This window comes from Enhydra lutris, unplaced genomic scaffold, assembly GCF_002288905.1.
Source record: "Enhydra lutris kenyoni isolate GAN:26980312 unplaced genomic scaffold, ASM228890v2 scaffoldscaffold8, whole genome shotgun sequence".
NCBI lineage: Eukaryota > Metazoa > Chordata > Mammalia > Carnivora > Mustelidae > Enhydra > Enhydra lutris.
The window spans coordinates 21,887,687-21,900,793 of NW_019154092.1; the positions used below are offsets into that span (position 1 = coordinate 21,887,687).

The window sequence follows — 13,107 nt, forward strand, 5'->3', positions numbered from 1 at the left end:
TAGTGAGGGGAGTGTTAAAGTCCCCTACTATTATTGTATTATTGTCAATGTGTTTCTTTGATTTTGTTATTAATTGGTTTATATAGTTGGCTCCTCCCACGTTAGGGGCATAGATATTTAAAATTGTTAGATCTTCTTGTTGGACAGATCCTTTGAGTATGATATAGTGTCCTTCCTCATCTTTTATTATAGTCTTTGGCTTAAAATCTAATTGATCTAAGGATTGCCATTCCTGCTTTCTTCTGATGTCCATTAGCATGGTAAATTGTTTTCCACCCCCTCACTTTATTTATTTATTTTTTTTAAAGATTTTTTTTTTTAAAGATTTTTTTTTTTTATTTATTTATTTGACAGAGAGAGATCACAAGTAGACAGAGAGGCAGGCAGAGAGAGAGAGAGAGAGGGAAGCAGGTTCCCCACTGAGCAGAGAGCCCGACGCGGGACTCGATCCCAGGACCCTGAGATCATGACCTAAGCCGAAGGCAGCGGCTTAACCCACTGAGCCACCCAGGCGCCCATCCACCCCCTCACTTTAAATCTGGAGGTGTCTTCGGGTTTAAAATGAGTTTCTTGTAGGCAACATATAGATGGGTTTTGTTTTTTTATCCATTCTGATACCCTGTGTCTTTTGATTGGGGCATTTAGCCCATTAATATTCAGGGTAACTATTGAGAGATATGAATTTAGTGCCATTGTATTGCCTGTAAGGTGACTGTTATTGTATATTGTCTCTGTTCCTGGTATGTGTATTTTTAAGTTTAAAAAAAAAAAAAAAAGCAGCCAGGGGGACTGGGTGGCCCAGTTGGTTGGGCTTCCGACTCTTGATTTTAGCTCACGTCTTGGTCTCAGGTCATAGGTTTGAGCCTCATGCTGGGCATGGAGCCTACTTCAAAAACAAAACAAAACAAAACAAAACAAAACAAAACAAAACTGCCAAGCCATTTTCCAATGGACCTTTACCTTTTTGCATCCCACCAGCAGTGAAGAGAGTTCTAGTTATTCTATATCCTGGTCAGCATAATTTTTAAAATTTTAAGCATTTGGTGGGTGTGCAATGGTATCTCATTGTGGTTTTAATGTGCATTTCCTGAAAGACTAATGATATTAAGCATCTTTTTCTGTGTTAGCTATTTGTGCATCATTTTTTTAGTGAAATGTTTAACCTATTTTTTTTGTTCTATCTTTTAACTGATTTGTTTTTCTTACTATTGAATTTTAAAGATACATGTCCTTTATCCAATATATATTTTGCAATATTTTCTCCCAGTCTTTGAGAGAACAATCAACCTTATTGTTGATTTTAGGGTGAAACATTTCACCATTAAGTATAATGTCTGCTCTAGGGTTTTTGTAGCTGCTCTTTATTAGTTGAGGTATTTTCTTTCTAGTCCTAGTTTCCTGAGAGCTTTTATTGTGAATGGACTTTGGATCTTGTCAAATGCTGTTTCCAAATCTATTGAGGTGAACTAGTGACTTCTGTTTTCAGTTTGTTAGGATGGCAAATTATATCAATTGGTCTTGAATATTAAACCAATCTTGTATTCCTGGGAGGAATTCCACTTAGTTATAAGGTATACTTTTTATGTATTTCTGGATTTGATTTTCTAAAATTTTGTTAAGATTTTAATGTTTATGTTTATGAGGGAAATTGGTTCATAATTATTTTTTGTTGTAATAACCTTCTCTGGTTCTGGTCTCAAGGTTTCATAAATGAGATAGGAAGTGTTCACTCCTCTTTTATGAAAAAAATTAGCATATTATTTATGTTATTTATTCCTTATATGTTTGGAAGAACTCATAAATAATATCTCATATCAAATCTTATGAAGTTTTCTCCATGTGAAGGTTCTAAACTATGGGTTAAAGTTTTTTATTATAAATAAGGCTACTCAGGTTATCTATTTCTTCTAGAGTGAGCTTTGATTGTGTCTTTCAAATAATATTATCATTACATATAAATTGTCAGATTTATTGGCATCAAATTCAAAATATTCCCTTATTATCTTTTTAAACAGCTGTAAGATCTATAGTGATATCTTACCTTTCCTTCTTGATATTGGTGATTTGTGTCTTCTCTCCTTTTTTTTTCACCAGTCAGGTTAGAGGGTTATCAATTTTGTTCATCTTTTCAAAATCCAAACTTTTACTTTCATAGTTTTTCTGTTTTCAGTTTCATTAATTTTCACGCACGCACACACGCATGCACGCACACACACACACATGCACGCATGCACGCACAAGCTTGTTTTATGGCCCACAGTATAGTCTATATTGGTGACTGTTCTATGTGCTATGGAGTGGAGTGTTCTATAAATGTCAGTTTGGCCAAATTCATTGATAAGTTTGTTTAAATTTTCTGTGCCTGCACTGATTTTCTGTCTATTTGTTCTTTCAGTTACCGAGAGAAGAATGTTGAACTTTCCAACTGTAATTGTGAAATTGTCATTTTTCTTTTGAATTTTATCAATTTTGCTTCATATATTTTGAAACTCTTTTATCATGTACATAATTTAAGATTGTTATGTTCTCTTAATTCTGTTATTAGGTATGTAACTTTAGATTGTTATGTCCTCTTGATGAACCCAGGTGGTTCCACTTTTCTTTTATTAATATTTTTCATGTATATAATTTTCCATCTTGGAGGGCCTGGGTGGCTCAGTCAGTTAAGTCTCTGCCTTTGGCTCAGGTCATGATATCAGGGTCCTGGGATCTAGTCCTGCATCAGGCTCCTCGCTCTGCAGGGGAGTCTGCTTCAACCTCTGCCTTTCCCCTTGGCTTGTGCTTGCTCTCTCTAGTGCTCTCTCTCTTAAATAAATAAAATACTAAAAGTTTTTTTTTCTATTATTTTATTTTTAACTTATCTTTGACTTTATATTTCAAGTACATTTCTTGATAAATATAGCTGGATCTTGCTTTTGAATCCAATCTGAGAATCTCTGTATTTTAATTTAAGTGTTTCGACAATTTATACTTAATGTGATGAACTATTTCATTGAGTTTAAAATTTCCATCTTGTTTTTTGTTTTCTATTTGTTCCATCTGTTCTTGTTCTTTTTATCTTCATTTTCTGCCTAATTTTAGATTAATTTTTTATGGTTCCATTTTTATCTTTACTCTTTACTTATCAGCTATATTTTTTCATTTTATTATTTTTTAATTTGGTTTTAGCATCCTTATTGGTTAGTCCCATCATCTCTGTTATTTCTTGGCTTGTTTCCATTTATTGACTTTTCTCTTATTACAGAACATATTCCTTTGCTTCTTTTCATATCTTATCATTTCTTATTAGGTGCTATATATTATGAATTTTTGCTTGCTGGATTTTAAAAAAAATTTATTGTGTTTTTAAAATATTGTTGAGTTTTGTTCTGGTACACAGTTAAATGACTTGGAATCAGTTTGTCTTTTTGATTTGCTTATAAGCTTTGTGAGGGCAGGTCCAGAGCAGGTTTTAGTCTAGGTCTAATTTTATCCCTCACTAAGATAATACCCTTTTGCAGACTCTACATGATGCCCCATGTGACAATGTCTTTCCAGTTTGTCCAGGGTGGGAAGCTCAGACTGTTCCCATCTGTGTGTGGGTTTTGGAAATTATTGTATGTATTCATTTCTGATGATTCTTTTTCTCAATTCTAATAATTTTTTTCTTGCATGTGAAGATCAGTACTCAGCCAAGGAATTGAGCAGACCCTTCTGCAGATACCTAGAGCTCTCTCACTATGTAGTTCCCTTACCCATGATTCTCTATCCCTCAAATCTCAGCTGTCTTGGCTTCTCTGAACTCAGATCTCCCTGTCTTCAATTTAGGAGGACTGCTAGCCTTTGGTCAGGTTCTCCCTCCCTGCCCTGCGGTCTGAAAACTGCCTTCATCAATTGTAGTTAGTCACCATTCTCTCAGGGATCACAGTTCCACACTGTCTACTGTTTGATGTCTGAAAACCAGTCAGATGTTTTGTCCTGTTTTGTTGTTGATGGTGTTATTGTTGTTTAAGGCAGGAGGATAAATTCAATTTCTGTTATTTCATCTATAAGCAGAAGTCCTGTCTTATGTGTTGTTTCCTCTTGTCAAAAGCATTTTAAAGTAAAATTAAAAAAAAAAATAATAACAAGTTCAGAAGAAACATAAAGGTGAAACTTTTATCTTCTATCTCTTTGCTTCCAAACAGAATCTCTAGTGTAACCCATTTGCCTGACAGAACTCCCGGGCTTTTTGAACTCAGTTTTATTGACAAGTAGATTGAAAGTAAAAAAAAAAAAAAAAGATAGGTTAGGTCTGTTTATTGCACACTGAGTTCTTTACGGAGGCATGCTATTTGTCTCCATAAACATCCCATAACACAGCCTGATACTTCTGACGACCTCACAGAAGTTGGCCATTTTCTTTGGTTTGACCTATTTGCATTTGTTCTTTAGAAGAATGAAAGTTAGCATTCGCTCCCTGTGCCTCCGTGATCATCCTCTCTGAGGATCTGTCTTTTGAAACACTTGAGTGACAAATACCACTGGTGGTATCAGAAGAATCTAGGAAAATAAGTTCTGAAAAACTTGCACCAAAGAACCATTAAGAGCAAAGGAAGTGAGTATGTCCCCTTGAGCAGGATAAATCGAAGCAGCAAACTACAAACATTTTGTTGAAATCCGATATTTTATATTCAAAATCCATGCATTTAATTCTGTATGTTTCATATTTTGAAACAGTGTATTCCTCACATTCAGTGTCCTGGATGCAACATAATACCCTGCTTCTCTTCTACCACACAATGAACTTCAAGAACTGGCCTAGGCAGACCCCCACTGTCCTTCTCTACTTCTTCATCACATGTCTTTGCTCTCTCCTCCTTCCATCTTTAGCACTACAGTGGAACAGGGACAGACAACTTGTTACCCCATTTTCCAAAAGTTGCCCACACCTACTCTGCTGGCTTTATGAATGTCTTCTCCATGGCAAGATAATAAACCATGTGTGGTGATCATGTCTGGAGGGTCTTTTGCATTGCCTTCAGAAGCTAATAGAGTCTTATAGACAGAAAAGACACTGGGAATTTAATGGTTTATGAAGTTAGATCAAGTTAGGTAGGAGTTCTGAGTTTTCTTGATACCATTAAGGATGAAGTGACTTCAGTTGACTATTTTTTCTCATTGAGTCCTGCTGTACACACCTCTCTTCTACTTCTCTGGCTCTCTTTTTGAGCTGGATGGGTGGTTGGAGGGGGAGTGGGATTAGGGGATATGGTGAGTAGTCGAGTCTATGTCTCCTGTGTGGCTATGGCAAGGGAATGAACCCTGCTCTTATTTTTGCTAGCCATCCAAATGTCTTGTGTGGTAGAGAAGAGCTGGAGTTATTGCAATGTACTAACAGGAAACAGAGGCCCAGAGGGATTAAGTGATTAATCCATGGTTGTTTGGGTAGAATAGAGAGATGAAGGCAAAGAGGACAGTTCTCCTAATCCCACTTCCTGTGTGGTCCAATGACATCTGTTCTTTAAAACAATACAGATTTGCCTTTCTAAAGTGAATATATTTCATGGAGTGGATAAATTAATTTAAGATATTTGGTCAAATCAAAGAATGGGGTATTTGCCCCCAGAGCAGAACACAACAGTTGTTTACAATAGCTTCCTCATTCTCCATGGCAGCACCTCTAACTTGAACTTTCTTTGGGAGAAAAATCGAAAGTGCACTTAACTCAGGGTAATAAATAATTTGTCTGTGCACGCATGTGTCGCTGGAATTCTGAGTGGAAAGAGTTCACCTTTATTTTGTCAGCAATCTGAAGGTGTCACTTTGAAAATTACATATACAATCTCCAGTGAAAAATAAACCACTGTGGTTGTGTAGGCATGCCATTTCGTACACAGAACCACTTCACAAATGGGGCCTTGGAAACCTGAGACGCACACTGTGTGGTTTTTTATGATTTTTTAAAAGTATTTTGTCATCTAGTGAAAGGCGGAACAGTAGCTAAATCCTAGAAAAGACCCTTTGATGCAAACCTCCTCTCACGGCTAATCTCTTCCATACTTAATCTCTTCCATACTTCCACTACAGTGGAACAGGGACAGACAACTTGTTATTATACCTAGTTTGCAATCAGTCAAGGTGTGTGCCCTTGAAGACTTCAATGGTCCAAAGACAACATCTGGCAACTAGTAGCAAATGGAAGATTAAATTGCTCCCTCTCAGACTGCACATCTTTCTGTTTTGTAAGCCCTACTATGGGAAAAACACTTCTCACTGCCAGGCCAATCTGCAACTTTTAAATAGAGGCTGATGTTTAAATAAAGGTTATTATGGTAAGCTATAAAAATGTAGGGCTTGATTGGGATTAGGAGAATGGTGTGAGCTCATTTGTTTGGAGGAGGTTCTTCTGTTGTTTTGAAATTATTATATTCAAGAAAATATGGGGAGTTGATATTTTGCCACTGAGTTGTCTAGCCCAGAAGCCATTAACAACCAGTGGCTATGGAACACATCAATGTGGCTCATCCACACTGAGAGACAGCATTGTTCTAGACCTTTCTCCATACTGGTTGTTTCCTTGTCATCATCAGAAGCAGCAGGAATGGAAGGGAAGAGTTCAGCTGGGCCAGATGCAAAGTATTTCTTGGGACGTGTGGGTATAATAGGGACTGATTGAGGTCAATAAGGAATAGGTACACCTTGATGTTTTTGAGTTTGGCCCTCAGGATGTTGGTGAACTTGGCAAACACCTTACTTTTGGTGATTTCGGGGTTATCCCTGTGCCTTTATCTTCTAGATGAACACTGTCCAACAGGAATATATGTGAGTCACATATATAATTAAGAATTTTCGGGGGCACCTGGGTGGCTCAGTGGTTAAGCCTCTGCCTTCGGCTCAGGTCATGATCTCAGGGTCCTGGGATCGAGTCCCACATCGGGCTCTCTGCTCTGCAGGGAGCCTGCTTCCTCCTCTCTCTCTCTCTGCTTGCCTCTCTGACCACTTGTGATCTCTCTCTGTCAAATAAATAAAAAAAAAAAAAAAGAATTTTCCCATGGCCATATTAAAAAGGGGAAAAGAAACACAAGTTAATTTTAATGATATATTTTATTTGACTCAGCACATACAAATATTTTCATTTTAAGAGTGTAATCAGTATAAAAATTATTAATGGGATATTTTACTTTTTTTTGGTACTAAGTCTTTGAAATCTGATATGTATTTTACACTTACCCTTACCGCACATTATTTTACACTTCTACACTTACAGCACATTTCAAATAGTCCAAGTCACGTGAAGTATTCAACAATAGCCACATGTAGTTACTCTACGGGATAACACGGGCTTCTTGGTTTTAGTCAAATAGGCAAGGGGAAGACAGAAACAGGAGTCTAGAATAAAAGTAAACACTTCATAGTTATGCTCAAGTTTAAATTATAAGTATGGACTTCTAAGAACTTTATAAACCTGGATTGATGAGTATCTCTAGAAATCGAAGTAGAGGAAAGGGAAAAGAACCCATATCACTGATCGCCTAAAATGTACCAGGAACAGTGCTAGTTGCTTTACATATACATCATTCCTGAAGTCCTCGGAATAATGCTATAGGCATTACTATTGGCCCATTGAAAGTTAATGAAATGGAGGCACAGGGTTTGGGAAGCCTGCCAAAGAAACACACTGAAAAGTCAGCAGCTCAGGCTGCTGAAAATTCCAGCTCAGGCTGGAATTGCACCTGAGCCCACACTGCCTAACGATGTGATTGAGGTTTTGTCATCCTGAGATCTTAGATCACCCTATATTTGAGGAGATTTAACCTTAGATTTGTTAAAACTCCTTGACCACAAAGCCCTCTAGGATAGATTGAGAAACCAGGCACACCACACAATTTCCAACTGCAGTTTTTATTTTCTGATTTCAATGGCCTTTGTTATATATACATCCAGGAAAAGAGATACCTTGTCCTGAAGAGAAATAGAGATACCTATTTTGTAAACAGATAGATGCATAGATATATAGATAAATAGACTATAGTTTATGGATGGCAAATACTGTGGACACAACTGCTTATAGCCTAGGTGTTGTCCTTGGGTGACACTGGGCAAGCCTGTTATTTGTCTTCCAATGTCTGCCTCGATCTTGTCAATTAATCTTCTCACTGTACACTTTTAGAGTTTCTTTTCTCTTTATTGACTATGGAACCTCTTTGCAACCATTTAAACATTGAAAGTCTAGGAAACGCAAATCTGAAATTTGATCCTGGTTCAAGGCTTGGTCTCTGAACCTGGCTTTCTGTTCCAGATAGCTTGCTTGATTCCTTCGACACTCAACAGGGCCATTTCCCTAGCTGGAAATACCCTAGTAGGCTGTGTCAAGGCACATGGTAGGTGGCTCCATAGGGGAGAGCATGGTGACTGAGAATCTCTAGTCTTTGAAGGGGTTTGGGGAGGGGGCAGAGCCTTCACAGAGAAAACTACAAATCAAACACATACAAAACAAAATACAAATGAGCATCAGGTCATTTTGCTATGGAAGGTCAGGTACTATGAGCGGTGAGTGGAATGCCTTAATGAGTTCAAGATCTTCAAAGAGCAGCCCAAGTTACAGAGCCACAACCTAACCCTGTGGGCTCTCTTACTCATTCAGAGAGCAACTTTCCCCAAAGTGCCTTCCCCAGTACTTCCCTAAAAATTCAAAGGATGCCAAGATGAAAATTTAGCCTTGGTTGCATTTGGAAATTAAATGTAAAGAAATGCTAACTGTTTTTCCTGGGTACAGGACGCCTCCTTTTCAAGCACAGTGGTCAGGTCATCATCTCTTCGAGAGAGATGAAGAAACACATCCTAGAGACTTTCCACATGTGAAAGACTAGAATAACCCAAACTGCTGTGTGTTTTCTGAAGATAGCACATTTAACTCTGAGATTAGGTAGAGAACAAACATTCAATGTGCCACATATTTTTTTTTAATGTGCTAAAAATTGAGGGGGAATAATTAAAACATGGCAGAAGACTAACCAAGATGGATAGGAACGAACAGCGGGACATGCTTATTTGTTGTAGATGTGGTGGTTGTTTTCGTATTAAGTTTTTGCTGCTCTTGTAAATAAGGTCTTTCACAAGGAAAAAATTAAAACTGAGACAGACTGACCCCCAATTCGAACCAAATTATCATGGTGTTTTGGTGTGTAAGTGGAATTACGTTCTTCACAGCAGTGATTTTTAGTCACGTGTGCTGGGTTAGATTGATTGTCAAATTTGGGGAAAGGAAAGAATTTCCCTTTGGGGTGTACTGGCAATTATTTTTCAGTTGTTTTTGCCCTGCCCTGGAGCATGGAGCCAATATCATTTTTAGGATCAGGTGAGTTTATCCAACATGATCAATTTCCTGTGATTGTCTGCTGCTGTCACTGCAGGGAGGGGAAAGCAGCTCTCCTTGATCACTTTGACACTAAGAGCTGTCATTTGGAAATTGACCAGGACATAAAACTCTGGTCCCCTAATGACAACCACAAAAAGATCAAGGGACTAATGGAGTCGTGGGGAGAGTCGGGATAGTACAAAGCGGGTTACCCCTCGCCTGTGCCTTTCTTGCTCCCTCTAATGAGGCGCAGCACTGGGTAACTGGTGTCAAGTAATAACGCATCACACCTCTAGAGTGTTCTGTCAGGACCTGAAGAGTAACGTGACGTGACAGACACACTGAAAGATAATAAGTCAAATTCTCCCTGCTGCAGAACATCACCAGATAGGAATCACGGGTGCTGAAGAAGGCTGAGTGTTCACCATTTGGAGGAGCAAATGTGCTTCCTGGGCACATCCAGACAGGGAGCCTATTTGAGAATTTCTTGGGTTTGCTGGGAACTGGGCCAAATCCCATGGATGAAATTGTCCTCTCACTAACTCCAAGAGCTTTTTATCTGCCCCCTGGAGTTTCACTCTTTGGTTCTATTTCTGTCCTACAGACATTTCTGCTTACTGGTGCCTTCCTTTCTTCTTCCCAGTTCAATTCAAACCAACAAACACTTACTGAGAATTTATTAGGAGCCTTCTAACTGTTGCCATGATCCTGCTCTCACACCGGGGCAGACCACTTTTCACAGATAGCTGGAGTGACATGTAAAGACGTCAGTTAAAAGCATGTTGATCACCTGCTTTAAATCTCAAAATCTCCCCAGTCCTTCTCCTCACCTGACAGGTCTTCCATAATGCTGTGACCACTTGAGTTCCAACCTCGTGTCATCCTACTTTCATATCACACAGTACATTCCAATTACACTGGTCTTCCTGCTCCTTGAATACACCTTCCTCATCTCTGCCTTGGTTCAGGAGGCTTGAGAGTCATGGATGCTAAGAGAAGAGTGTTTCAAGAAGGAGGGCACAACCAACTGTGTTGAGAGTTATTAGAGTTTGAGAAAGTTGGTTAATCAGTCACACACAAACCTTGGGAAAATGGAGGTCATTCGAGCCTCTGACAACAGCAGTTTCTCTGGTGGGAGTGGAAGCTTCATTGTAGTGGGTTGAGGAGAGAAAAGGAGGTGAGGAAGAGAAGGATGTCATTGGGGGTAACTCTTTTTTTTTTAAAGTTGGGTATTCATCCCTTCCTTTTTTTTTTTTTTTAAGATTTTATTTATTTATTTGACAGACAGAGGTCACAAGTAGGTGGAGAGGCAGGCACAGAGAGAGGGGGAAGCAGGCTCCCCACTGAGCAGAGAGCCTGACGTGGGGCTCGATCCCAGGACCCCGAGATCATGACCTGAGCTGAAGGCAGAGGCTTAACCCACTGAGCCACCCAGGTGCCCCGGAGGTAACTCTTCTGAGGTGCTTTGCTATGAAGGAGAACAGAGAAATGGGGCCATTGCTGGGGTGGGGGGGATGTGGTAAAGGGCAAGTTGTTATTTTATTTATTATAGATGGTAGATAATATAGCATGCTTCTTTGATGATGGGCTGCAGTGGTGGAGAATCTCTGAAATGCAGGGGAGAAGTAGTTGTTCAGGACAAAATCCTCTAGAAGGGGGAATGGGTGAAGGAGACTTTGTGTACAATATACCATGCAGAACAGAAGTCTCCTTCAGTAACAAGTTGGAGGTCAGGGAGCATTGACAGAGATAGGCGCAGGCTGCCAGATTTGTTTTGGGAAGACACTGGAATTCTTTTCTGATGGCTTTTATTTTCCTAAAGAAGCATGAGGCAAAGTCAACAATCACAAGGGAAGGGACAGGAAGGAGTTGGTTGCTGGACATTCAAGCAGAATGAAAAAGGAATGAAATCATTTTATGGAAAAGTGGAAGAATGAACTAAATAAGGTAGCAGGATTTTCCAGAAAAGTTGACTGCCCACTGAGATTTGTGCTTGTGAATTTAAAGAGGAAAGAAGAATGTATTCCTCCTGGTGACATTCCGCAGCTGAGAGCAAGCCTGGAATAGCCTGAGTGAGATCTGGGTTTGGATCCTGACTTCTGTTTCTCACTAGCTATTGGATTTGGGGGAAAAGGACTTAATATTATCAACATTAGTTCATATATAAATATATATATATATATATATATATATATATATATATATATGTATATATATGGGAATATATATATATACTGGAAATATAATTTCTTTTATTATTTACATCCAAAGTGACTGAAATTAGTACTAAGAAAACTTAACTCTGGCATTTACTTTTTTTCTTTTTTTTTTTGACTATTATAAAAATTTATTTAACAAAAAAGTTCAATATGAAAATGCACACGACCTGATTTTTATATTGTAGTAAAACAGGTCCTACGGAGAGGGGAAATGTGGAAGCAGTTGATCCTTCTGATGAACACATCCATTGTTTATACTCGTTCTAAGGCTTCTAACATGATGATACGATCTCCTCGTACTACCACCGTTCCAGTATTGTTCTGTTGCCCACGAGTTGCCATCTCCACACATTCGTCTATCACAAGGTTCATAAACGGATTGAACCCCCGCAATATTCCTTGAACATGTCTGTCACCATTTAATTTCAATGATAATTTCTGGTCCATACATTTTTTCAACTTGGGAGGGTGAGCTTTGCTCATGGTGTCTACTCGGCTAGCATTTACTTTTCTTAATGAATGCTAACTGTTGGTATCTCAAGGGAGTTGGGGTGGGTCATTCTGGGAGGGCACTGAAAAACAAGGGTCATGTTCCCTCGCCTTTTGCACACTAGAGATTGTGGAACTGACATTTTACCAGATGTACAGAGGACTTAGGGAGATCTTAGGCTATAGGGTGGTCAAGGGTTTTTTCAGTGTTAAAGAGCAGAAGTAAACAGTAAGTTTCTTAGAAAATAAAAAAATAATCCAGTGCTTGACTACTAGCTCCACTCCGAAAACGACATGCCTACTTGACTTCCTTTTGAATTCTGGCTATGTTGGCTCTCTATTCACATTCCATCTAATTCTTCTCCCCAGAAGAGCTAGAGAAAGATGTAAATTTGTGGGAGGAGATCCTATGGTAGTGCACTTAAAAGCAAGAGCATTCAGGGGCACCTGGGTGGCTCAGTCAGTGAAACTTCCATTTTTTTTTTTTTAATATTTTATTTACTCATTTAACAGAGAGGGAGAGTACAAGCAGGGAACGCAGTAGGCAGAGTGGGAGGGAGAAGCAGGCTCCCCGTTGAGCCAGGAGCCAGATGTGGGACCCAATGCCAGGACCCCAGAATCACGACCTGAGCCAAAGGCTGTGGCTTAATGAACAGAGCCACCCAAGCATCCCGAAGCTTCTGACTCTTAATCTCAGCTCAGATCTTGATCTCTGGGTCATGAGTTCAAGCCTCGTGTTGGGCTCCATGCTGGGCATGGAGCCTACTTTAAACAAACAAACAAACAAACAAACAAACAAACAAAAAAGGCAAAAAAAAAAAAAAAAGGGAAGAGAATTAAGTATCTTAGTTTGCAAAAAAAAAAAAAAAAAAGAAAAAGTGACAAGCATTCTCCACCCTTGAGCTACAAGACATGTTAGATCTGACTCTGACTCTCCAGTATTTTCTACTGAAGGCCTTGAATCATCTATGAAGCTAGACCTATGAGTACCATTCATGCCCCTTATGTCCGTCATCCAGATTCAACATCTGCTTTTTCCACCCCTGCAGTATATTTAAGAAAATCTCAGACATCGTAGAA

At 39.0% G+C, this 13,107-nt stretch overlaps 1 pseudogene; it reads right to left on the minus strand.

Annotated features, from left to right (window-relative positions):
- Positions 1-11,790: 11,790 nt before the first annotated feature.
- On the minus strand, positions 11,791-12,021 carry LOC111142762 (annotated as a pseudogene).
- Between the last annotated feature and the right edge of the window lie 1,086 nt (positions 12,022-13,107).